Source organism: Cynocephalus volans, chromosome 8 (assembly GCF_027409185.1).
Source record: "Cynocephalus volans isolate mCynVol1 chromosome 8, mCynVol1.pri, whole genome shotgun sequence".
NCBI classification, from domain to species: Eukaryota; Metazoa; Chordata; class Mammalia; order Dermoptera; family Cynocephalidae; genus Cynocephalus; species Cynocephalus volans.
The window spans coordinates 93,284,161-93,309,550 of NC_084467.1; positions in this window are offsets into that span (position 1 = coordinate 93,284,161).

A 25,390-nucleotide genomic window follows, 5' to 3' on the forward strand; every position below is an offset into this window, starting at 1 on the left:
GACACACACAAGCTACCTAAACTGAGCCAAGAAGATGTAGAAAATCTGAACAGACCAATAACAATAAAAGAGATTGAAGCTGTTATCAGAAGGCTCCCAACAAAGAAAAGCCCAGGACCAGATCGATTTACAGCAGAATTTTACCAAACATTCAAAGAGGAATTGACACCAATTCTCTACAAACTATTCCAAAAGATTTAAGCAGAGGCAATTCTCCCAAACTCATTCTATGAAGCAAACATCACCCTGATACCAAAACCAGGTAAAGATACAACTAAAAAAGAAAACTACAGGCCAATATCCTTGATGAATGTAGATGCAGAAATCCTCAATAAAATACTAGCTAACAGAATACAGCAACACATATGCAAAATTATACACCATGATCAAGTGGGATTCATCCCAGGGATGGAAGGTTGGTTCAACATACACAAATCAATAAATATGATACACCATATCAATAAAATCAAACACAAGGACCATATGATCATCTCTATAGATGCTGAAAAAACATTTGATAAAATTCAACACTCATTAATGACAAAGACTCTCTACAAGTTAGGTATAGATGGAAAGTATCTCAACGTAATTAAAGCCATATATGATAAACCCACTGCAAATATCATCTTGAATGGGGAAAAGCTGAAAGCTTTTCCTTTAAGAACAGAAGCTAGACAAGGATGTCCACTCTCACCACTCCTATTCAACATAGAGTTGGAAGTACTAGCCAGAGCAATCAGAGAAGAGAAGGAAATAAAGGGTATCCAGATTGGAAAAGATGAAGTCAAACTGTCCCTCTTTGCAGGTGACATGATCCTTTATATCAAACAGCCTAAAGCCTCTACAAAAAAACTCTTGGAGTTGATAAATGATTTCTGCAAAGTAGTAGGATACAAAGTCAACACACAAAAATCAGTAGCATTTCTATTCTCTAATAGTGAACATGCAGAAAGAGAAATCAAGAAAGCTTGCCCATTTACAACAGATGCCAAAAAATAAAATAGTTAGGAATTGAGTTAACCAAGGAGGTGAAAAATCTCTATAATAAGAACTACAAATCACTGCTGAGAGAAATGAAAGAGGACACAAAAAGATGGAAAGATATCCCATGCTCTTGGATTAGAAGAATCAACATTGTGAATATGTCCATACTACCCAAAGATATATAAAAATTCAATGCAATACCCATCAAAATTCCAATAACATTTTTCTCAGAAATGGAAAAAACTATCCAGATATTTATATGGAATAACAAATGACCACACATAGCCAGAGCAATTCTGAGCAAAAAAAATATAAAGCTGGAGGCATAACAGTACCTGACTTTAAGCTATACTACAAAGCTATAATAACCAAAACAGCATGGTCCTGGCATAAAAACAGACACACTGATCATTGGAATAGAATAGAGAATCCAGAAATCAACCCACACACCTACAGCCATCTGATCTTTGACAAAGGCACCAAGCCTATGTACTGGGGAAGAGACTGGCTCTTCAGCAAATGTTGCTGGGATAACTGGATATAAATATGCAGGAGAATGAAACTAGATCCATACCTGTCACCATATACCAAAATCAACTCAAAATGGATTAAAGAATTAAATATACACTCGGAAACAATGAAACTTCTTAAAGAAAATATAGGAGAAACACTTTAGGAAGTAGGACTGGACACAGACTTCATGAATATGACCCCAAAACCATAGGCAACCAAAAGAAAAATAAACAAATGGGATTATATCAAACTAAAAAGCTTCTGCACAGCAAAGGAACAATTAATAGAGTTAAAAGACAACCAACAGAGTGGGAGAAAATATTTGCAAAATATACATCTGACAAAGGATTAATATCCAGAATATACAAGGAACTCAAACAACTTTATAACAAAAAAACAAGTAACCCAATTAAAAAATGGGCCAAAGAGCTAAATAGGCATTTCTCAAAGGAAGATATACAAATGGCCAAAAGACACATGAAAAAATTCTCAATATCAGTCAGCATTCGGGAAATGCAAATCAAAACCACACTGGGATACCATCACACCCCAGTTAGGATGGCTAATATACAAAAGACTGTGAATGATAAATGCTGGTGAGGTTGCAGAGAAATAAGGAACTCTCATACATTGTTGGTGGGACTGCAAAATGGTTCAGCCTTTATGGAAAATGGTATGGAGGTTCCTCAAACAATTGCAGATAGATCTACCATATGACCCATCTATCCCACTGCTGGGAATCTACCCAGAGGAACGGAAATCATCAAGTCGAAGGTATTCCTATTCTCCAATGTTTGTTGCAGCACTATTTACAATAGGTAAATGTCCATCATCAGATGAGTGGATACAGAAAATGTGGTTTATCTACACAATGGAATACTACTCTGCTATAAAAAAGAATGAAATAGTGCCATTTACAACAACATGGATGGACCTAGAGAGAATTATATTAAGTTAAAGAAGTCAGGCACAGAAAGAGAAATATCACATGTTCTCACTTATTTGTGGGAGCTAAAAATAAATAAATAAATACACAAACAACCTGGTGGTGGGATGGAAGAAGACACAACAATTACAATTCCTTGAAGTTGATATGACAAGCAAACAGATATGAGGTTGTTGGGAGGAAGGGGAGAGGGAGGAGGAAGAGAGTTTTCAGTAATGGGCCACAATAATCAACCACATTATATTGACAAAATAAAATAAAATTTAAAAAAATAAAATAAAATAAACAAATAAAAAATCTTTAAAGTTTGACTGGGTTCATGAAGCAGACTGTGACTGTCAGAGATCCAGCCCCCTTTCTTCTTTTACTTGAAGGTGCTTCCTGGGAATATTGGGGTCTTGGGAAGACTGTGACTTGGGGTAAGGGCCTGTGGTGGAGGAGTCAGGGGCTCACTTTATTCTCACCCCAAAGCATAGCAAGACTGTGGGTATAATCCAACTATTTGGAATTTAATGTTATGTTTATTTTATTATTATTTAAAAAAATTTTGGTGTCTGGCCGGTACAGGGATCAAATCCCAGACTTTGTTGTTATCAGCACCGTGCTGTGACCAACTGAGCTAACTGGCCAGCCTAATATTAATCTACGTGAAAACAACTTTTTCAGAATAAGTGTTCTAAAAGCATATATGTGTCTTATTCCGCAGCTGAAAAACTGAGCTAAAAAAGAAACTTTTAATTTTATAAGTAACAGCAAATGTCTATTAAATGTGTGGAGGTTTTTTTTTTTTTTTTGCTGTGAAGATGTCTGAGCTCTTTGTATATTCTGGATATTAATCCTTTGTCAGATGTGCAGTTTGCAAATATTTTCTCCCATTCCATAAAAAAATCTAACAGAAAAGAAAATATGATAAAAACCTTTCAACAGAATAAAATTTAAAAAGATGAGAATTTAATTGACACCACACTTAGGAATTGCGTCCAAATTGTGAGAAAAGTTATCTCATTCCAGAATATGACTTTTAGCCCAAACTATCATTCAGATTTGCAACGATCACGAATGAATGCTTAAAATCATTAGTTTTGTAACAGAGTGATCAGGCTGGTAACACTAAACTTACAAATTGATCTTACTTTCACTCAGTGCATGTCACAGAGATTATTTTGGTTTTTTTGTGATGTGATGCAACAGGAAGTGCACAAACCACTCACCAGTTTAAAGGAAATGAAGGAGAGAGAACAGCATGTTAAGAGATGTCAAAAAAAATGTAAAATTTCCAAAGGACAAATGACTCAGTTTCTTCAGCAAATAAATAGAACAGGAAAAGGATGATAAGATTATTAGATCATAAAAAATAATTAAGTAACAGAAAACCAAAGGCAATGTTTGAATAATGTTTGGATTTTAATTCTAAAAATCAGGTGTCAGTGAATATGAACTGCATAATACATGATATTAAGTAGTTACTGTTAATTTTATTAGATGTGATAATGGCCAAGAAGTAACATACATTTTAAAATATTCTTATCAATTACAGTGATAAGCATAGCTGAAATGACATAATGTTCCAGGATTTGCACTATATAGATGTATCAAATAAAACAGCAAAAACAATTCTCAGCAACTATATTTTTCAGATATTCATGAATTTGTTGAAATTTTACTACCTATGAAACCTATCAGATGTAATCACTATTCTAGGATACACTCAATAGAAGATTAATGAATTCAAGAGGAAGAAATGTGATGCATACAGAAATGGTAAGAAAATAATTTAGTAAACTTATTGAAAAAAATCAGGTTTTTTAGTTAAAAAGTGGAACAAGGTGAGTTGAGTTAATTAAAAGTTTAAAATCTCATCCACGATTGTTAAACTTTTGTAGGAGTGACAATTTGGATTAGACAAATACTGAATTGAAATGTGTATGTAATGATCAAAGAAACAGAAGTATAGTGCGTAACTTTCACATGAATCAAAGTGTTCATTGAATAAAATAGAACATCAAATAGAATAGAAACAAATGAAACGACAGGAAAAAGATTAACTGAATTGATTCAGATGGCAGACAAAGAGAAAGAATGCAGAACTTTAAATAATGGTAAGGAAAAGAAAAATTAAGAAAGTAAAAATGAATGTAATCGTTTCACAAATGTCAATGCAGACTAGTAGGATGAATTCACCAATTAAATGCAGGGTTTCCAAATGAAAAAAATAAAAGTCAATTCACAATATACAGACTTAAAAGGAAACCACGCAGAAAATACAAAAATAATATATAGTACAAGAAAAACATACCACAACTTCTAGTACTTGCCAAACTTAGGTAAGAAATGTAAGAAAAATGAATCTATTTTGTATTGTATGTTTGACATCATTTTATTTAATACGGATAGCATTTACATTCCTAATTTCCAGCACTTCTACTCTTTCCCTCCACTGTACCCTCTTTTTCCATCCAATCTCCTCTCTTCTCTCCCTCTCTCTCCCCCCCCACCCCTCTTCCTCTCATTTCTTATCACCATCAAAAATACACAAAATACCAATAAGAACAGTGGCCCAATTATTCGACCAAAATAACATCGACACGGTGTATTTTAAGGTACAACCTGACTCACAGGCTTCCTCTCCTCTCTCTTACGGCCTTCTTTGGGGTTCTGCAACAACAGTATAAAGGCAGTCGTTTTTCAAGTTGGGCAGATCTTTGCTTTTCATTTGACATTATAAATTCAAATTGACAAATTGTAGCACCTAATAAAGGCTGCCCAGCTGCTTCCAAATCATGCAGAGCTTTTCTGTACACAAGGAAATCCAACAGCATCTTCCCTTATAAGTACTAAAAAACACTCTTTCACATATAATAGCTAATCACATCTCAGAATACATCATTACGTTGCACATTTTCTTCTTCTAATTCTTATGCAGGGTGTTTCCTTAGAAATCACGGGACTGGTCTTGAATCTTAAGCATGTTTAGTTCATGCTCTACGTCTGATCTTTTGATTATTCAAATAATCTTTCTCCTTCTGTCCTTGATTTCTCCCTTAATCTTTTAATTAGTTCAAATGTCATTTGTTCTTTACATATTTTTTATTTATTTATTTATTTATTTATTTATTTATTTATTTATTTATTTATTTATTTATTTATTTATTATTTATTTTTTAAATTTTATTTTGTCAATATACATTGTGGCTGATTATTGCTCCCCATTACCAAAACCTCCCTCCCTTCTCCTTCCCCCCCTTCCCCCCAACAATGTCCTTTCTGTTTGCTTGTCGTATCAACTTCAAATAATTGTGGTTGTTATATCTTCTTCCCCCCCCCCCACCGGGTTTGTGTGTGTGTGTGTGTGTGTGTGTGTGTGTGTGTGAATTTATATATTAATTTTTAGCTCCCACCAATAAGTGAGAACATGTGGTATTTCTCTTTCTGTGCCTGACTTGTTTCACTTAATATAATTCTCTCAAGGTCCATCCATGTTGTTGCAAATGGCAGTATTTCATTCGTTTTTATAGCTGAGTAGTATTCCATTGTGTAGATGTACCACATTTTCCATATCCACTCATCTGATGATGGACATTTGGACTGGTTCCAACTCTTGGCTATTGTAAAGAGTGCTGCGATGAACATTGGGGAACAGGTATACCTTCGACTTGATGATTTCCATTCCTCTGGGTATATTCCCAACAGTGGGATAGCTGGGTCGTATGGTAGATCTATCTGCAATTGTTTGAGGAAACTCCATACCATTTTCCATAGAGGCTGCACCATTTTGCAGTCCCACCAACAATGTATGAGAGTTCCTTTTTCTCCGCAGCCTCGCCAGCATTTATCGTTCATAGTCTTTTGGATTTTAGCCATCCTAACTGGGGTTAGATGGTATCTCAATGTGGTTTTGATTTGCATTTCCCGGATGCTGAGTGATGTTGAGCATTTTTTCATATGTCTGTTGGCCATTTGTATATCTTGCTTAGAGAAATGCCTACTTAGCTCTTTTGCCCATTTTTTAATTGGGTTGCTTGTTTTCTTCTTGTAAAGTTGTTTGAGTTCCTTATATATTCTGGATATTAATCCTTTGTCAGATGTATATTTTTCAAATATTTTCTCCCACTCTGTTGGTTGTCTTTTAACTCTTTTCATTGTTTCTTTTGCTGTGCAGAAGCTTTTTAGTTTGATATAATCCCATTTGTTTATTTTTCCTTTGGTTGCCCGTGCTTTTGGGGTCGTATTCATGACTCTGTGCCCAGTCCTATTTCCTGAAGTGTTTCTCCTATGTTTTCATTAAGAAGTTTTATTGTTTCAGGGTGTATATTTAAATCCTTAATCCATTTTGAGTTGATTTTAGTATACGGTGAGAGGTATGGATCTAGTTTCATTCTCCTGCATATGGATATCCAGTTATCCCAGCACCATTTGCTGAAGAGGCAGTCCCTTCCCCAGTGAATAGGCTTGGTGCCTTTGTCAAAGATCAGATGGCAGTAAGTGTGTGAGTTGATTTCTGGATTCTCTATTCTATTCCATTGGTCAGTGTGTCTGTTTTTATGCCAGTACCATACTGTTTTGGTTATTATAGCTTTGTAGTATAGCTTAAAGTCAGGTAGTGTTATGCCTCCAGCTTTATTTTTTTTTGCTCAGCATTGCTTTGGCTATGCGTGGTCTTTTATTGTTCCAAATAAATGTCTGAATAGTTTTTTCCATTTCTGAGAAAAATGTCTTTGGAATTTGATGGGGATTGCATTGAATTTGTATATCACTTTGGGTAGTATGGACATTTACACTATGTTGATTCTTCCAATCCAAGAGCATGGGATATCTTTCCATCTTCTTGTATCCTCTCTAATTTCTCTCAGCAGTGGTTTGTAGTTCTCATTATAGAGATTTTTCACCTCCTTGGTTAACTCAATTCCTCAGTATTTTATTTTTTTGGTGGCTGTTGTAAATGGGCAGGCTTTCTTGATTTCTCGTTCTGCATGTTCACTATTGGAGAAAAGAAATGCTACTGATTTTTGTGTGTTGATTTTGTATCCTGCTACTGTGCTGAAATCATTTATCAATTCCAACATTTTTTTTTTGTAGAGGTTTTAGGCTGTTCGATATATAGGATCATGTCATCTGCAAACAGGGACAGTTTGACTTCATCTTTTCCAATCTGGATGCCCTTTATTTCCTTCTCTTCTCTGATTGCTCTGGCTAGTACTTCCAACACTATGTTGAATAGGAGTGGTGAGAGTGGGCATCCTTGTCTAGTTCCTGTTCTTAAAGGAAAAGCTTTCAGCTTTTCCCCATTCAGGATGATATTGGCAGTGGGTTTGGCATATATGGCTTTAATTATGTTGAGATACTTTCCCTCTATACCTAACTTATAGAGGGTCTTTGTCATGAATGAGTGCTGAACTTTATCAAATGCTTTTTCAGCATCTATAGAGATGATCATATGGTCCTTGTGTTTGAGTTTATTAATATGGTGTATCACATTTATTGATTTGCGTTTGTTGAACCAACCTTGCATCCCTGGGATGAATCCCACTTGATCGTGATGAATAATTTTTCGTATGTGTTGCTGTATTCTGTTTGCTAGTATTTTAGTGAGGATTTTTGCATCTATATTCATCAAGGATATCGGCCTGTAGTTTTCTTTTTTGGTTATACCTTTACCTGGTTTTGGAATCAGGATGATGTTTGCTTCATAGAATGAGTTTGGGAGATTTGCGTCCGTTTCAATCTTTTGGAATAATTTGTAAAGAATTGGTGTCAATTCCTCTTTAAATGTTTGGTAAAATTCTGCTGTGAATCCATCTGGTCCTGGGCTTTTCTTTGTTGGGAGCCTTCTGATAACAGCTTCAATCTTCTTTATTGTTATTGGTCTGTTCATATTTTCTACATCTTCACGGTTCAGTTTTGGGAGCTTGCGTGTGTCCAGAAATTTATCAATTTCCTCCAGATTTTCAAATTTGTTGGCGTATAGTTGTTTATAGTAGTCTCGAATGATTCCTTGTATTTCAGATGAATCAGTTGTAATATCGCCTTTTTCATTTCTAATTTTTGTTATTTGAGTCTTCTCTCTTCTTTTTTTTGTTAGCCATGCTAATGGTTTATCAATTTTATTTATCTTTTCGAAAAACCAACTTTTTGATTCGTTGATCTTTTGAATTGTTTTTGGTTTTCAATTTCATTCAGTTCTGCTCTGATCTTAATGATTTCTTTCCGTCTGCTAACTTTAGGTTTGGATTGTTCTTGTTTTTCTAGTTCTTTAAGGTGAAGTGTTAGGTTGTTCACTTGCCATCTTTCTATTCTTCGGAAGTGAGCATTTAATGCAATAAATTTTCACCTCAATACTGCTTTTGCAGTATCCCACAGGTTTTGGTATGATGTATCATTGTTTTCATTAGTTTCAAGAAATTTTTTGATTTCCTGCTTGATTTCTTCTTGGACCCATATGTCATTAAGTAGAATGCTGTTTAATTTCCATGTGTTTGTATAGTTTCCAGAGTTTCGTTTGTTATTAATTTCTAGTTTTAATCCATTGTGGTCTGAGAAGATACATGGGATAATTCCAATTTTTTTGAATTTATTGAGTCTTGATTTGTGACCTAATATATGATCTATCCTGGAGAATGATCCATGTGCTGATGAGAAAAATGAATATTCTCAGGTTGTTGGGTGGAATGTTCTGTAGATATCTGCCAATTCCAATTGGTCTAGAGTCTTGTTTAGATCTTGTGTTTCTCTACTGATTCTTCGCCTAGATGATCTGTCTAATATTGACAGTGGGGTGTACAGGTCCCCTGCCATTATGGTATTAGTGTCTATTTCCTTCTTTAGGTCTAATAGAGTTTGTTTTATAAATCTTGCTGCTCCAACATTGGGTGCGTACATATTTATGATTGTTATGTCTTCTTGATGGATCAGTCCTTTTATCATTAGGTAGTGTCCCTCATTGTCTCTTTTTATGGTTTTTAGTTTAAAGTCTTTTTTGTCAGATATAAGAATAGCTACTCCAGCTCATTTTTCTTTTCTGTTTGCATGGTAAATCTTTTTCCATCCTTTCACTCTTAGTCTGTGTGAATCTTTATGGGTGAGGTGGGTCTCTTGTAGGCAGCATATAGTTGGGTCCTGCTTTTTGATCCAGTCAGCCAGTCTGTGTCTTTTGATTGGGGAATTTAAGCCTTTTACATTAAGAGTTGTTTGAAAGGTGTTGATTTATTCCTAGCATTTTATTGGTTGTTTGGTTGTCTTAGGTGTCTTTTGTTCCTTGCTTTCTGATTTACTGTTTGGTTTCTGTGTTTGTTGGTTCCTTAGGTTGTAGATAGTGTTTTTGTTAGCTTGTTTTCTCTTCATGAATGCCATTTTTATTATACTAGTGGGTTTTGATTTTTCTTGGGTTTTTATGGCAGTGGTAGTTATTTTTCAGGAACCAAACCCAGTACTCCCTTGAGGATTTCTTGTAAGGGTGGTCTTGTGGTAGTGAACTCCTGCAGTTTTTGTTTGTCTGAGAAATATACTATTTGCCCCTCATTTCGGAAAGATAGCCTTGCAGGGTAGAGTATTCTTGTCTGGCAATCTTTGTCTTTTAGTATTTTGAAAATATCATCCTATTCCTTTCTAGCTTTTCGGGTTTGTGATGAAAAGTCTGATGTTAACCTGATTGGAGCTCCCTTATAGGTGATTTGATGCTTCTCTCTTGCAGCTTTTAAGATTCTCTCTTTGTCTCTGAGTTTTGCCAATTTGACTATGACATGTCTTGGAGAAGGTCTTTTTGGGTTGAATACATTTGGAGATCGTTGAGCTTCCTGGATCTGAAGATCTGTGATTTTTCCTATACCTGGGAAGTTTTCTGCCACTATTTTGTTGAATATGTTTTCAATGGAATCTCCATTTTCCTCCCCTTCTGGAATACCCATGACTCGGATATTTGATCGCTTAAGGTTGTCTGATATATCTCTCAGATTTTCTTCAATGTCCTTGATTCTTTTTTCTTTCTTTTTGTCTGCTTGTGTTATTTCAAACAGCCCATCTTCAAGTTTAGAGGTTCTCTCTTCAACTTCGACAAGCCTGCTGGTTAAACTCTCCGTTGTGTTTTTTATTTCGCTGAATAACTTCTTCAGTTCAGCAAGTTCTGCTACATTTTTTTTCAGGACATTGATTTCCTTGTACATTTCCTCTTTCAGATCCTGTATACTTTTCCTCATTTCATCATAATGTCTAGCTGAGTTTTCTTGTATCTCATTCAGTTTCCTTAGAATTATCTCTCGAAATTCCTTGTCAGTCATTTCAAGGGCTACTTGTTCTATAGGATCTAGAGTTTGAGATTTATTAACTTTTGGTGGTGTACTTTCTTGATTTTTTGTATTTCTGGTATCTTTTTTTTGATGTTTATTCATTGTGGCCGGGGGTTTCACAGTCCACCGGTTTGAGACTAATGACTAACTAGGATGTTGCTGTGGTTGCCAATTTTGTATGGCTCCCTCCGTGACTGCTCAGTTGGCCTCTAGTGCCTTGTGTGTGTGGTTGCCTCGGGTCTTGGGCTTCTCCGGGGAGCCACCTTTCTGGTCAGCTTGGACTCTGCTGGGCTGGTGGATCACGTACCACAGGGTGTGTGATCTCTGTTGAGCTTTCACTTCCTGTGCAGGACTTCTCCCCGTTCCGTGTGCTCTGGCTCAGGCTGTTAGATCGTGCAGTGGCGACCCCACCGGGTGTGTGGTTTCTGTCGAGTCTCTGCCTCCCTGGCCGCCCGTCTCCCCCCTCTTTGCGCACTGTGCTGGGCTGGGGCGTGTCTTCTGCACCCCTCGTCTATCAGCTGGGCCTTCAAGACCCTGCTCGGCACCGCCTCGCCCAGGAAGTCTACCAGGTTTCTGCTAGGCACAGATGACCAGTTTCTCTGGGTGCCTTTGTACCACTGTTTAGATCTTTCTCGGGTCTTGTTCACCTTTGTATCCCACTGGTATAAACCGAGTCTAGCGCCCACCTGCAGCCTGCTCTCCGGCAGGTTCAAGCGGACCTGGGAACTCTCCTACCACACTATTCCCGACCAGAAATTCATTAGGCTTTTTTCCAAACTGGTGGCCGCAGAGATGGTATCTGCCTCCCAGTAACAGGAAGTTTACCGGGGGCCGGAGTCCAGCGTGTGGTGGAGTGACAGTCGGCCCGCCCGTACTTCCTTGCCCTCCCAACACTGGCCGGGGACGCCCCACGCCACCAGCCCCACCAGAGAACCACGGAGGGAGTGGGAGAGGAGGCCGGCCCGCAGGCTCCAGAAAGCCCCGCGCCAGGCCAAGCAAGTGGGAGGGCTCAGTGATGGCCGAGCAGGGCGGAGCTGCCCGCACCTGGGAAAATGGAGGCAGCACCGGGGTGGTGAGTTACCTGGTGGTACAGGCAGGAGCCGGGTGGGCATCCGCCCCCCCCAACAGAACTGGGCCAAGGGTCACTCACAGGGTTGTGCCAGGTCGGGTGCTCGCTCTCTGTCTCTGGTTTGTCGCCTTCCGTGTTCTCGGCCGCTGCCACCTCGGGCTGGTCAGTCGCGGCACGGCTCAGGCGCTCCCAGGAATCTTCTTTAATGCCGGCCTGAAACCTCGAATCCTGAATAGGGCAGCTGGCCGCCTTCAGCGCGGCCCCGGCCTCTGGGATCTTGTCTGCATCCACAGCAGCCCTGGCGCCGCGTTCCCTGTTTCGAGACTCGCTTTTGCAGCTAAGAAACAGTTCTTTTCCTGCTCCACACTTCAAAGCTGTTGCCTGTAAGTGCGGCAGCCTCTCCTGCCGGGGGGCAAAGTGGTGTTCAGCCCCCACTACCGGCCAGCAGCTGCGGTCCTCCCTTAAGAGATGGCGAGAGGAAGGTCCACAAGTTTCCCGGCTGCCTGAGGCCCAGTGGCCGCCTTTTCCACCTCAGCTACTCCGCACCAGCCACCGCAGCCGCCGTCATAGTTTCTGAGGCTGAGTCGTCCAAAGTCCATCTGGTCTACATATTTTTAATATACACAAAAACTGCCTCATTCTTTGTAACCTAGAACAAAGTAGAAATGCAGTAAACCAACTCCTAAGGAAGTCATCCACTTTATTATAATTCTTCTAAAGCTAATGTCACCCAAGATTTAATAAGTAATATTAATATATATCTAAATCTCATTGTTTTAGTAATAATAGCTATATTTATTAGGAACACATTTTATGCCAGGTACTTTGCTAAGCACTTTACATATATTAATCTAATTTAATCTTTATATTAATCCTAGGGATTATTACTATCCTTCTCTTAAAGATGAGGAAATTAAGCAGTTGGATTAGCAAACTTGCTTCAAGCTTCCAAGTCATAAGGTGGCAGAGCCAAGCTTTGAATCCAGGCAGTCAGATTATACTACATCCTAAGAAGATTTACGTAATCTTATTAAAATAAATCAGCCAGCTATTTAGTATATATCATTATCCTCTGATGCTAGAATGACTACTCTAACACTTAATTCATACATGATTTTTAGAGATATTTTTACCATAAAAAGAAATAGAATCATGCATGTGCATTTAAAGATTGAATTAAAAGATGTTTTCAGACTAATGCTCTTTAGAATAATTATTTTATGCTTTAGTTAAAAATTCTAATTATAAAACTGAGGCATCTAATATAAAAGTGAACAGGTTAGAAAATAAAAAAAAACAATTACTTTGAAAAATGAAATATATAGAATGAACAGCATAAAAATTATTTTTGTTGAGACAAAAATAAAATAGATCTTGAGATATGCCACAGATTCCAAAAAAAAATTGTTTCAGTCTGCTGCAGTTTGTATTATTTAAGGTGAAATAGTCCACTTTTTTTTTTTTTTTTTTTTTTTTGAGAATCCTGTTAGAATTTGGTCATAAAACACAAGAAAACAGGATTCAGTTGCAGTACATTTTACTTTTTTTTTTTTTTCCTTGAAGATAAATGATTTTTTTTTTTTCCTTTGTGTCAAATTTCCAAGAAGCTAGCAAAAGTGAATATTACAGTTTGGAGTAAAATAGAGTTATATCCTTTGTTAACCTAAAAATAAGCCCTTACTTTAGAAATGCGTATCTTTAATTATTTACTCAGTAGTTGAAAACAATGTCAAGAAAGGAAGTGACATAGAGTTGCAGAAATAATATCTTCTTTTAATGTGTGGAAATTAAATACCAGTTTGGCATTTTAAAATGAGCTTACGACTCCAACCTAAAAAGGATAAGAATTTGTTGGTAGGTCAAATGATTGTAGTTACCACTTGTGATAAATTTGACAAATTAATATTGACCCTTTACTAGGAAAACACTGGAGGCATAATATAATTTTAGCGTTCTTTTGTGAATAATCAATGAATAATTAAGTTTGCACAGTTTCAAAATTTAGGAAGGATATCAAGTTTCACAACACTTAAAATCAGAAAATTATCGAAGTTGTATTTTTATCAGTGAAGAGTCATTTTTAATATCGGAGGTTAATTAAATTTGCTGTTCCAAACCAATAAGTATAATAAAATAGTACTCTTGGAAGTCTATTTTTTGGGTCCCAGAAGAATAATATTGAAAGCCTGGAGCATTCAAAAAAAGACAGTAACCTTTTCCTAAAGCAAAAATATACATTTGTAACTTGCTTCTACACATTTGTCACATTTGTACTTTAAAATTTTGCCAAAAGATTACAAACCTAGTCTGTAGACCATTGAAATTAATCTCCTATGAATTATTATCAGGTCATCAAAGAAGCAACTTTTCATTCAGAGGAAGTGCTTGATACCCCAATAACCTTATTTACTGTAGTGTAGTGAGGAGGAAAATAGATTATTAAATTTCTCTGACTCTTTATGCTAGATCTGTATGAGCATACAAAATGTAATTAATAGCTCAAATTATTTGGCTTCATAATACTAGATATATTGATGTTTGAATATATTCATAAACTTGGAATACTTGAGAGAATGACTTACATTTTACTAATAAGATATTGAATCTCTGTCAGTGTGGGCAAAAAATTAGGAAAGTACGTATTTTGGCTTTTCTGAATGCATAACCACATTGTGTGCTCCTTGTTTGTGTTTATTGTTCCTTAAATGTATTAAAATATTTTAAAAGGACAAATGTGATATTTTTTAATATGTGTAATTTCTTTCATTCAGTATTCCAATTTGCAGCATGACTAATTGTGACCAGAATACATTCATCATAAGAAATTAATCAATATCAGTGTTTTCATCCAGCTATATAAACAAAGTCAAAGTTCTTTTATAAATACAGGTTTGGGGACTAAGAAACATTCTTGAATAACCAGAAACCTGGGATCACATGGCATCTTAAGAAAAACCATTATTTTCTTTACCAAAGCACAAACAATTCCTATCACTCAGTCTTACCTATTTATCAGGAACATATTCTGAATTCAGAGGAGTATATTTTTTAAACAGCTTTACTGAGATATAATTCAGATATTACATACAATTCAGTGGGTTTTAGTACATCTGTAGAGATGTGCAATCATCGCCACAGTTGATTTTAGAAATTTTTCATCACCTCAAAAACAACAGCCCTTTATCATTACCTATCACCCCTCTCAACCTTCAGCATCCCTAAACAACACTTTAAACAACCACTAATCTACTTTCAGCCTCTACAGATTTCCCTCTTCCAGACACCTACTTGAATAAAATCATAATGTATTTTTTATGATTGGCTTCTTTCACTTAGTGTGATGTTTTCAAGGTTTGCTTATGTACCATGTATCAACATTTCATTTCTTTTTATGTTTGACTAATATTCTACTACATGCATATACCACATTTATTTACCCATTCCTCTGTTGATAGACATTTGGATCATTTCCAAATTTGGAGTATTATGTATAATTCTGCTATAAACAAATTTTTTGTGCACACAAATGTATTCATTTCTCTTGGATATATACCTAGTAGTGGAATTGCTAGGACGGGAGTAACTCTTCATTTACTCACTGAGGAGCTGCCAGACTGTTATCCAAATGGGCTTCATCATTTTATATTCGCCCTGGCAGTGTATGAGGGTTTTGATATCTCCATGTCTGTACCGTATTTTTCACATGACATTTTTTTTTATGTCAGCAATTCTAGTGTTTGTGAAGCTGTATTTCGTGGTTTTGATTTGCATGTCCCTGATAACTAATAACTTTATCATCTTTCCATATTATTATTAGCTATTTGCTTATCTTCCTTAGAGAAATGTCTATTCAGAACACTTACACATTTTTTAAAATTGGGCTATTTGGCTTTTTAAATTATTTTTATTGAGTTGTAAGTGTTCTTCATATATTCTGGATTGATGCTTGTCAGATATATAATTAGCAAATGTTTTCTCCCATTTTGTGGGTTGGCTTTTCATTTCTGTGAAGGTGTCCTTTGAATCATAAGAATGTTCAATTTCACATGTGAAATTGGAATGTGTGAGTCTTTCTTCTTTACTCTTTTTTCAGGATTACTTTAGCTAGTCTGTATCTCCTGCAATTCCATATGAACATTAGAATCAGCTTGTCAATTTTTACAAATATCCTCAGATTCTTAATAGGAATGGTATTGAATCTGTAAATCAATTTTGGAAATATAGCCTTCTCGATAATTTTGTTATCCAATCCATGAAAATAAGATGTTCTTTCCATTTATATAAATATTTTTAATTTTTTTTTCATCAATACTTATAGTTTTCAGATCATAGGTTTTGTACTTTTTTGGTTATATTTACTCCTAAGTATTTTATTCTTTGGATGTTATTATGAATCAAATTGTTTTCCTAATTTTGTTTTTGGATTGTTCTTTGCAAGTATATAGAAATACAATTGATTTATCCACATTAATCTTATATTTTGCAACTTTACTGAACTAATTTAATAGTTCTAATATTTTAGTAGCCTCCAAATATTAGTTCTAATATTTTTGTAGTTAATACTGTAATTTTTAAACATTACTCATCTAATTTATTATTATTATTATTTTAGTGGATTTCATATACAAGATTATGCCATCTGGGAAAAGAAATAGCTTAACTTCTTCCTTCTCAATCTAGATGTCATTTATTCCTTTTATTGCATAATTGCCTTGATTAGAACTACCGGTACAGTGTTGAACAGAAGTAGCAAAAGTGAATATCCTTGACTTATTTCTGATCTTGAGGGGAAAACATCCAGTCTTTCACTATTAAGAATAATATTAACTGTGGATTTTTGTAAATGCCCTTTACTGGGTTGAAAAAATAATCCCTTCTATCTTGTTTGTTGATAATTTTTTTTATGAAGGGATATTAGATATTGTCAAATGATTTTTCTGCAACAATAGAGATGATAATGTGATTTCTGTTTGCTTTTTAAAAAAATTTTATTGATATGATTTATTTACATTAACACATAAATCCTACTTGGTCATGGTTTAAGATTGTTGTTTTTTTGTTGTTGTTGTTTGTTTGTTTGTATTTTGCTGGACTTAATTTTCTAGTATTTTGTGGATGATTTTGATAAATCAAGATTAAGTAATCTCTGTAAAACAGTACAGAAATAAACAGAAGTCGGCAGATATTTCCAAATTTTACCATTTTTTTATTTTTTTTTTATTCCTGGTCATCCACTAAGTAAAAGTTATCATCATCTCTCTATTACAAATTAAAATAACCTCCCATTTATGTATTCTCTATGCTTAAATTTTCTGTATCAGTCTTTTTTCTCTCTAAAATATAAATCTGGTGCATGTGGTTTAAAATGGTGAAAAAGCAGTTCAAAACCCAGCTTTCTAGTAATACTCCTAACTCTTTAATAAAATACTTATGGCATTTCAAAAATGGAATAAAATTAACATAAATTTTAAAAATTAGCCTCACAGAAACCTATTTCTTGGGTTTGAAAGAGAAAGAGCAAGATGAATAAAATAGTAAGAAAATGGTTATAACAGATGATAATAATGCTTATATTTAGGTGGTTGAATTATGTATAATTTGATATTATTTTTTAAACTTTGTTGTACAATAATGAATACGTTTCTTTTTGAGAAGTTTATGCTGTATTGCTGGCAAAAATAGTAAAATAGTCAAAAGAAATTTTTATTTAGATAAGTCTTTGTGAACTTTTCCAATTAAAATGTAAATAACATTTTCTACAATCTTATCCAAGAAAGAGGAAACATTAGTATGACATTGCACTTCTCTATAGCACTAAGTGCAAATAAAATGTCAATAGAACTCTGTAAATACAGACCAAATTTAAAAAAATTTTTTTTGTCCTTTTTTATGACCGCGCTCAGCCAGTGAGCGAACCGGCCATCCCTACATAGTATCCGAACCCGCGGTGGGAGCGCACTCCCAGCGCCACACTCTCCCGAGTGAGCCACGGGGTCGAACCCAAATTCAAAAATTTTAATGTAGTGAAGTTACTCCTTGTGGATATGAGAGTCAATACTATCTCAAAGTCAAATTTGTGGGGTCAGGGTATCAGAATATGCCACCCCACAATATGCCCATTTCTCATAAGTATTATTTTGAATTGAAGGCAGTTGAGAAACAACAGACACAAGAAAAACTCAGTACCCTCCCTCTTTTTGCCCACAGGCAGGGTATAAATTTCTAACCCTTTCTCTTTCCCGTACTTGTATGAGGCAAACAGCCATTGTTACTGCACATAGAAAGCTGGTACTGAAGTGGGCCTGACTAACAAATCTTACTAAAATAATTGTTCTCTTTCATTAGTTTCTCCCTATATATTTATCTTCCCAAAATTTACTGCCCCTAGGTGTCCAAACTCCTTTTCCTTTGTCTTGTCACTTCGCTACAAATTTATGTTCCTTTGTTAAGATATTATATAAGCCCCAAATTCTGAACACCCCTTTGAGATACTCAACATTGCATTCCGCACATGTGTGCACATTCCATGCGTAAATAAACTCCGTGGGATCCTTTTGTTCCTTCTATTTATCTATCATTTATCAGTTTGATTTGTGGGCCTCAACCACTGCCCCTAACAGGGTAGTGGAAGAGTTATTTCCTATTACACATGGTTTTTTGAGCCAGATGACACCTGGATTCAAATTCCACACCCACTACTTATTGGCTATATAACCTTGGGAAAGTTACATAGCCTCTTTATATTGTCTTCTTATCTGAAGATGGATGTTATAACAATATCTCATAAGGTTGTTAAGAACATTAATAGAGATAATATTTTCAGCACAGTAGTTAATAAATAGTTGGCATTTAATTAATTTAAAAATTTATTATTTTGAGAAAGCCATTCTTCTGTATCAATGACCTGGATAATGTACTATCCTTAAAAAGAAAAAATAAAGCTATCCTTAAGCATATTGAGAAGTTAATTAATGTTAGATCTTAATAATGAGGAAATCGCATAATAGAATACCAGTGATACTCCTTGAAACAGATTTTTAGATGCTCAGTAAATATTGGTTAAATGAATAAATTAATTACCTATTGAACATAAAGTTATAATATATGAGGTGAAAAATGTTCTTGTAAGATGTTTCAAATATTTAAAAGTAATATTGTAGAAATCATTTGGCTGCTTAGAAAAGATCAATTTCCCTCTTCCCCTTTAAATAACTTTGTACATGTTATTACCTAAAGTAATAAAGAAGAGTCTCTATAACTTTAAGTCAATCCATATATCTCTTATTTGCTCATCAACTGTTTTTGGATCAGGAGCAGGAAGTGGTTTCTTCTATCTTCCTAGAGGTAAACAAGGAACATCCAAGCCCAGTGGCTAACTACCTCCAGTTGTCAACACTGACTCTTCGGAGCAAAGAAATAAAATCTTCTCTTGATGATATTATCAAGCTGCTGTTGTACATGCAGTCTAAAATACCTCTGATCTTTTTTTTTTTTTTTTTTTTTTTTTTTTTTTTTTTTTCTGTCTTTTTGTGACCGGCCGCACCGCGCTCAGCCAGTGAGCGTACCGGCCATCCTTATATAGGATCCGAACCCGCGGCGGGAGCACTGCCGCGCTCCTAGCGCTGCACTCTCCCGAGTGCGCCACGGGTCGGCCCTAAAATACTCTGATCTTACTGGTTTGTTAGATGCTCCTTGTTTAAGCCAATTCAAGGAAAAGTTTTCTCTTAAAGAATCTATGATAATAAATATTTGATAACAGTAATAGATTTTTAAAACAGATAATCAAAAATTATTAAAATGCCTGTGGAAAAAATCTCATTTAATAAAAAGAATTGATCCCATGTGATTTATGAAACTCAGAATATTTTAAAGTTGGTATTCTTGTTGAAGGAGTAAAGCCAGATTTACAGATTATTTCAAAATTTATAGAATCAAATACTGTTCATGTTACACAAATTCTCCCAAAACACAGTGAAAAGAAAGATATTTCACAAATGACTTGCGAAATTCTCACTGTCCTAAAACACAAACCTGTCAAACATAGTCCCCCCCGCAAATCTGATGTAATGTCACTTATAAAGGACTAAGGTAATCTGAATAAGATGATAACATATTGAGTACAGAATCACATTAAAAATGAGCAAGTAGAGTATATTTTCTATATGGAGTATGGTTGAGTATTATCTTTTGCCCCTAAGGGGAACTCAGGCAAATGTCTACCCTCATCCTAGCTGCAGGCATGAGGACCAGGAACACAGATAAAGGAGCCAATCAAATATAAGCTCCAATTTGGAATGAGGGGAAAAAAACAAACAAACAAAAAAAACACCTAGATACTTTTGAAAACTACAAGTTCTCAAGCCCCACCTGTGGAAATGCTAATTCATTAGATCTGGCAACAGGTGAGTTATGTCCATTCAAACAAGCAATCTAGGCCATTCTGTGATGATTCACTGTGTTAGATGAATAATTTTGGTAGAATGGTGAAAAAAGAAATAAAATCCCTAAAAAGCAGTCCCTTCTCTCTTTTTATCTATTTCTGTGGCAGATTATTAGAATTTATTAACAATCAAATGGAAAAAATGGTGAGAGTATTACCTAAGAAATAAATGGCATCATCTTCATTACATTTGAGCAATATCCAAACGAAACTTTTACAATCTCCATTGCAATAGAGGGAGAATAAGAGTGAGCGAGCCACTAAAAACAATTCAAATACTCTTAACTCAGTAAGTTGAGTTCTTAGTGCATGAGGAACACTGTAGTCAGTAGGATAGAAGACCTCCGATTTTAGTCCAGGAAAAACCAAAAAAACAAAAAACAAACAAACAAAAAAAATCATTACATGAGGCTAGAAAAGATGAATATAGAAAAATGAAATCAACTTAAAGACAGATTTTGATCTTCCAGACAAAATATGCAGCAAACTGAGTTAGTCCTACCCAAGGTAGAGGAGAAAAAATATACCAAAGTTTTGAAAATGCAACTTGACCTGCTGCAAAGGAAAGAATAATAGCAAAGAGAAATAAAAATAAAACATTGAGAGAGATAAGGTCAGGGTCACCTATAGCAAGAAGAGTTGCCTGAAAGAAATGTTTCTGCTGCTGTTGGTATTCCAAAGGTTAGTCAATGCTAGAATTAAACAAATTAAGATAAATGACAAAAGTTTATGGTGGAAACATGAAAAAAGGTTTACATTTATATATCAGTATAAGAATATTACATAATTCTCAATGATTCCCCAGGCCTCCAGGATAATAGAAATTTGCTAGGAGGATCAATTAAGGGAATTTGTCTACTATAGGTATGTAGGAACAATTCTCCTTTCAGGGGCCTAAACAACTCCAGAACAAGGCAGTGACATACAGAACATTTGGAATAGAGAAATAGAGAAAAAGAGTAGGAGACTGTGAAAGTGGGAAATAAACAGGATATGAATCCTACTTAGAGAATTGTTGTAAATATAGATTACATTGCTCATGGGAGAAAAGAAGATAGAAACCCATTCTACTGACTCTTGACAGTCTTTAAGCACAATTGACCAACATTCAGCCCCTCATAACACCCAGAGGAAGAGAAAATACATGGTGACTAGCATTTAACAATTTCTGAGTTTTTGCAAATTTCTGAATTTTTCAGGATAGGGGTTTGGCAGACCAGGAGATGGTCCATTTGGATTTCTCCTCAAGGAATAAATCACTGTCCAGCTGTGAGGAGTATGGTTTTCTGACAGCCTCCAGCTACTAGCTTTTTCTAAATCCACATCTGCATTCAAACCAAGATTGCATTCTTCTCAGGGTAGCTTCTAGCCAGTGACAACAAAGCCATGGTAGTTGAGGATGAGCTTTTCTAGGAGTGGGCCCTCGGGAATGACTAACCAAGATGGTAGTGCTAGGACCTAGCCATTTCTACCCACGTTGGGACTCTTCCATCTGACAATTTTTGTTCCAGGGCTCCAACACCATGATCTGATGCTCAGCCCAAGGGATATCAGATAGAACTAAGACAAAAGTTTCTTGTTGTTCTTTGTTTTATTTTAACCCCAAATAGATATTTTTCACTGTTATTCTACTTTATAGCCCAAGAATATGAGAAACACTATACTCCTTAATCTAAGGGGAAGTTTATCAAATTTATATCTTAGTTTTTATATAGTTGGCTTTGGACAATGCTTTCATTTTTCTTTGTAACCTTTATCTATATCTGATATTTATTAATTTTTATTACCAGTCTACTCTAGTAGAATGTAAAATTTGTAGAGCCATGGCCTTCTGTTTTTTTATTTATTTAGTTCTGCAGTTCCACAGCACTTCAAACAATACCTATCACGTAGTAGACATGCAGAATACATCTTATACTGAATGAATAAATGGCTTGACAAGCACATCAACCACGCTTTTTATCTCTTACCACATCATAACAGGTATGAAAATTTACTGTAATATAAAAGAGAAATAAATAAAGTAATTTATAATGTAATATTATATAATTTAACAGTGTAAATGGATGACCACCATTACATTAGAAAGCCCTATGTACTTATCAGATATATGCAAATGTATTTAGACCAACTATGAATATGGAAGCTATACATGACAAATAGTTTAGTGTGTTGTATTGACAAATATGTTGACAGTGTCTACATATTTATTTATCTATTTATTTATTTATTTTTATTTTTTATTTTTTAAAAAGAAAATGTAATTTTATTAACTTTTTTTACATTCTAGAATGTTGTTGTGGAGCAGTTGGTGGGGAGAGTGAAAAGGGGGAGGAAATGAAGTGTAAGAAGGAGGAAGGACGAGGGGCAAGATTGAGACCTGTGGCACCCCCCACATTCCCACTGGGGAGACCATGGGGCTTCCGGTGGTGGCTTGGTCGTTGCTAGGCTGGGTATAGTCAGGGGTGTGTGGCATAAGACCTCACCCCCCACCACCCCACCCTGGGTGAGCTCAGGGCGCTTCCTGTAGTGGCTCGGTGGTCGTCGCTGGGCTGGTTGCATGTGTCAGGGGGGTGTGGCTGAGGACTTCAGCCACCACCCTCAGGACCGGTTGCAGGTGTTGTGGGGCATTGCTGAGGCCCCTGGCCCTCCCTGCTTTCTAGCTTGATAGCCCAAGGGACTTCTGGTCCTTCTATGTATTATATGTGTTCTTTGGTGAAATGAGACCTTTATTAGTTAATATCAAACTTTGTCTCTGGTTGTGGGTATTTTATTTTTTCTTTCAGTTCTGTGTTGGATTATTTGCTGTTCCCACCACTTAAACTCTGTACCAGAACTAATGTGTTGTCCTTTGCTTACTTCTAAAATGGGGGAACTTCCTGGGAAACCAGTACTTGAGCTGTGTGGTTTAGCCAAATTGCTGCTTTGCTGCTGATTCCCTAGGGAAGGCTTTTTGTGCAGCTCAGGTTTTAATGATGGACTTTATAGATACTTTCAGGTCTAGTGGAATCTGGTGCACCTGGGTTGTGTAGAAACTCTGGTCTGGGCCTGAGTCTTTACATCAAACTGCACTCCATGCAACTCTACATCCCTGACCAGTCTCCTCTGAGTGGTCCTATGCTGATTGGAGGTCAGAACAGCTGTCCTTGCTGTGTCCCAGTGTTCTCCCAGTGGGCCCATCTCCGCAAGCCCATGCTGCAAACACTTCCCATGCGATGGGCCACAAGCTGGTCCCTTGCGATGACTCACTGGCCTCTGAGTGGCTCCTTTTTTTCAGTTGTTGTGGCTCCTCACTCCTATGTGGGTCCATGGGAAACTTATTAGTGGTCTTGCTGTCCTGGGGCCACCAAAGCCCTCTTCTTCCCTGCCACCTCCATGCAACTTCATCAGAAGAACACAGCTGCAGCTTTTGCCAACTTCTGCTCCATGTGCTCAGCATCTCCAGCCTGGAGGTGGCCAGGGCTTGAAACAGTCAGTATGGGTTTTTCTTTCTCCCACATTCATGCACTCTTTAGGTCTCTCTTCCCCTGAGCTCTAGCAAATCCAGCTTGGCTGTCATTGCTTTTGTATAGTGTAAATTAGTTGATTTGTTGGAAAAAGTGACACTGGGGTCCCCATTCCACCATCTTGACTGGAAGTATGCACACACATAGCCCGGCTATCTGGCTCGCTCCTATTCATGTTGATTCGCTCTCCACCGAGCCCAAGCACAGGCATCCGAAACTACTGGACCAACTGTGACCCTGACTGCAGGAATGGCCCTTGGCCTGGTGTGACTCATCAAGAGCCCTGCATCCCAGGCTCCTGCCCATGCTGCCACCACCACTGCCACCTCCACCACTGCTGCCACCATCACCTACATGATATTTAGAAAGAGTAAAATACTTTTGCAAAAATTCTGAACAAAGCAAGCTCTCTCAATTAAGTTTTATTAGTCCATTTCTGTTGCTTTTAACAAAATACCTAGAACTGGGTAATTTGTAAGAAAACAAAGTTTATTGTTTACAGTTTCAGAGGGTAGGAAATTCTAAGTCCAGGGAACATATCTGTTGAGAATCTTCTTTGCTGGTGGCTTTACAGCAATACAGGGGTCTCACATGGCAGAAAATGGTGGAACAGAGAGAGAGAGAGACTCTCACATGCTCTCCTTTTAAAGCCCTCAGAACCACGCCTCTGACCACAACTGTTAATGCATTCATTATAGCATGGTCCTACAATCCAGTCACCTCTCCAGGGCCCCCACTTTTCAATCGTCATAATAGGATTTCCCACTCTACACAGTTAGAGTGGGAATTAAGCTTATAATATATGAACTTTGTGGGACACAATTCAATCAATCCACAGCATTCCTGGCCCCCAAACTTCATGTCCTTCACAAAGGTAAATACATTCATTCCATCCCCAAAGTCTTGACTTATTTCCACACATAAGTCCAAAGTCTCAAGGTCCCATCTGTGAAATCAAAACAAGTTATCTACTTCCAAGAAATGATGATGGGACAAGCATAAGGTATATATTCCCAATCAAAGGAAGAAATAGGCCAAAAGAAAAAGGTAACATATTCTAAACAAGTCTGAAACCCATCAGGGCAGGCATTAAATCTCAAAGTTGGCGAATCATGTACCTTGACTCCATGTTCAAAATTCTCCACACTGGGGTGGGGGTTGGGTCCCCAAGTCCTCATGTAGCTCTGCTCCTGTGGCCTTACTGGTCTTCCACCATGCCTTAGCTCTCGTAGGCTAGTGCTGCATGCTGATAGCTCCACAATTCTGGGTTCTCTGTGACAGTCCTAATCCCACAGCTCCACTAGGCATGGCTTTGCTGGGGATTTTCTGCTGCGACTCCAACCCCACATTTCCACTCAGCATTGCTCGACAAAGGCTGTCTGTCATGATCTGTCCCCCAGGTTTTTCCATACTTCTTTTGAAATTGGGGTGGAGACTCCCAAGCCTCCATAGCTCTTGCATTCTGCCAGCCTGAAGACTTAACACCACATGGATTCAAACAAGGCTTCCAGCTTTTATCTTACAAAGCTGTAGGTCCAGGGTCCAGCCACACCTGGGGCCAATTTAGCCATAGCTGCAGAAGCAAAAGTAGCTGGGGTGCTGGTGCAGGGACAAGCATCACGAAGTGGCCCTGGGCAGAAAGCCTATGGGGGG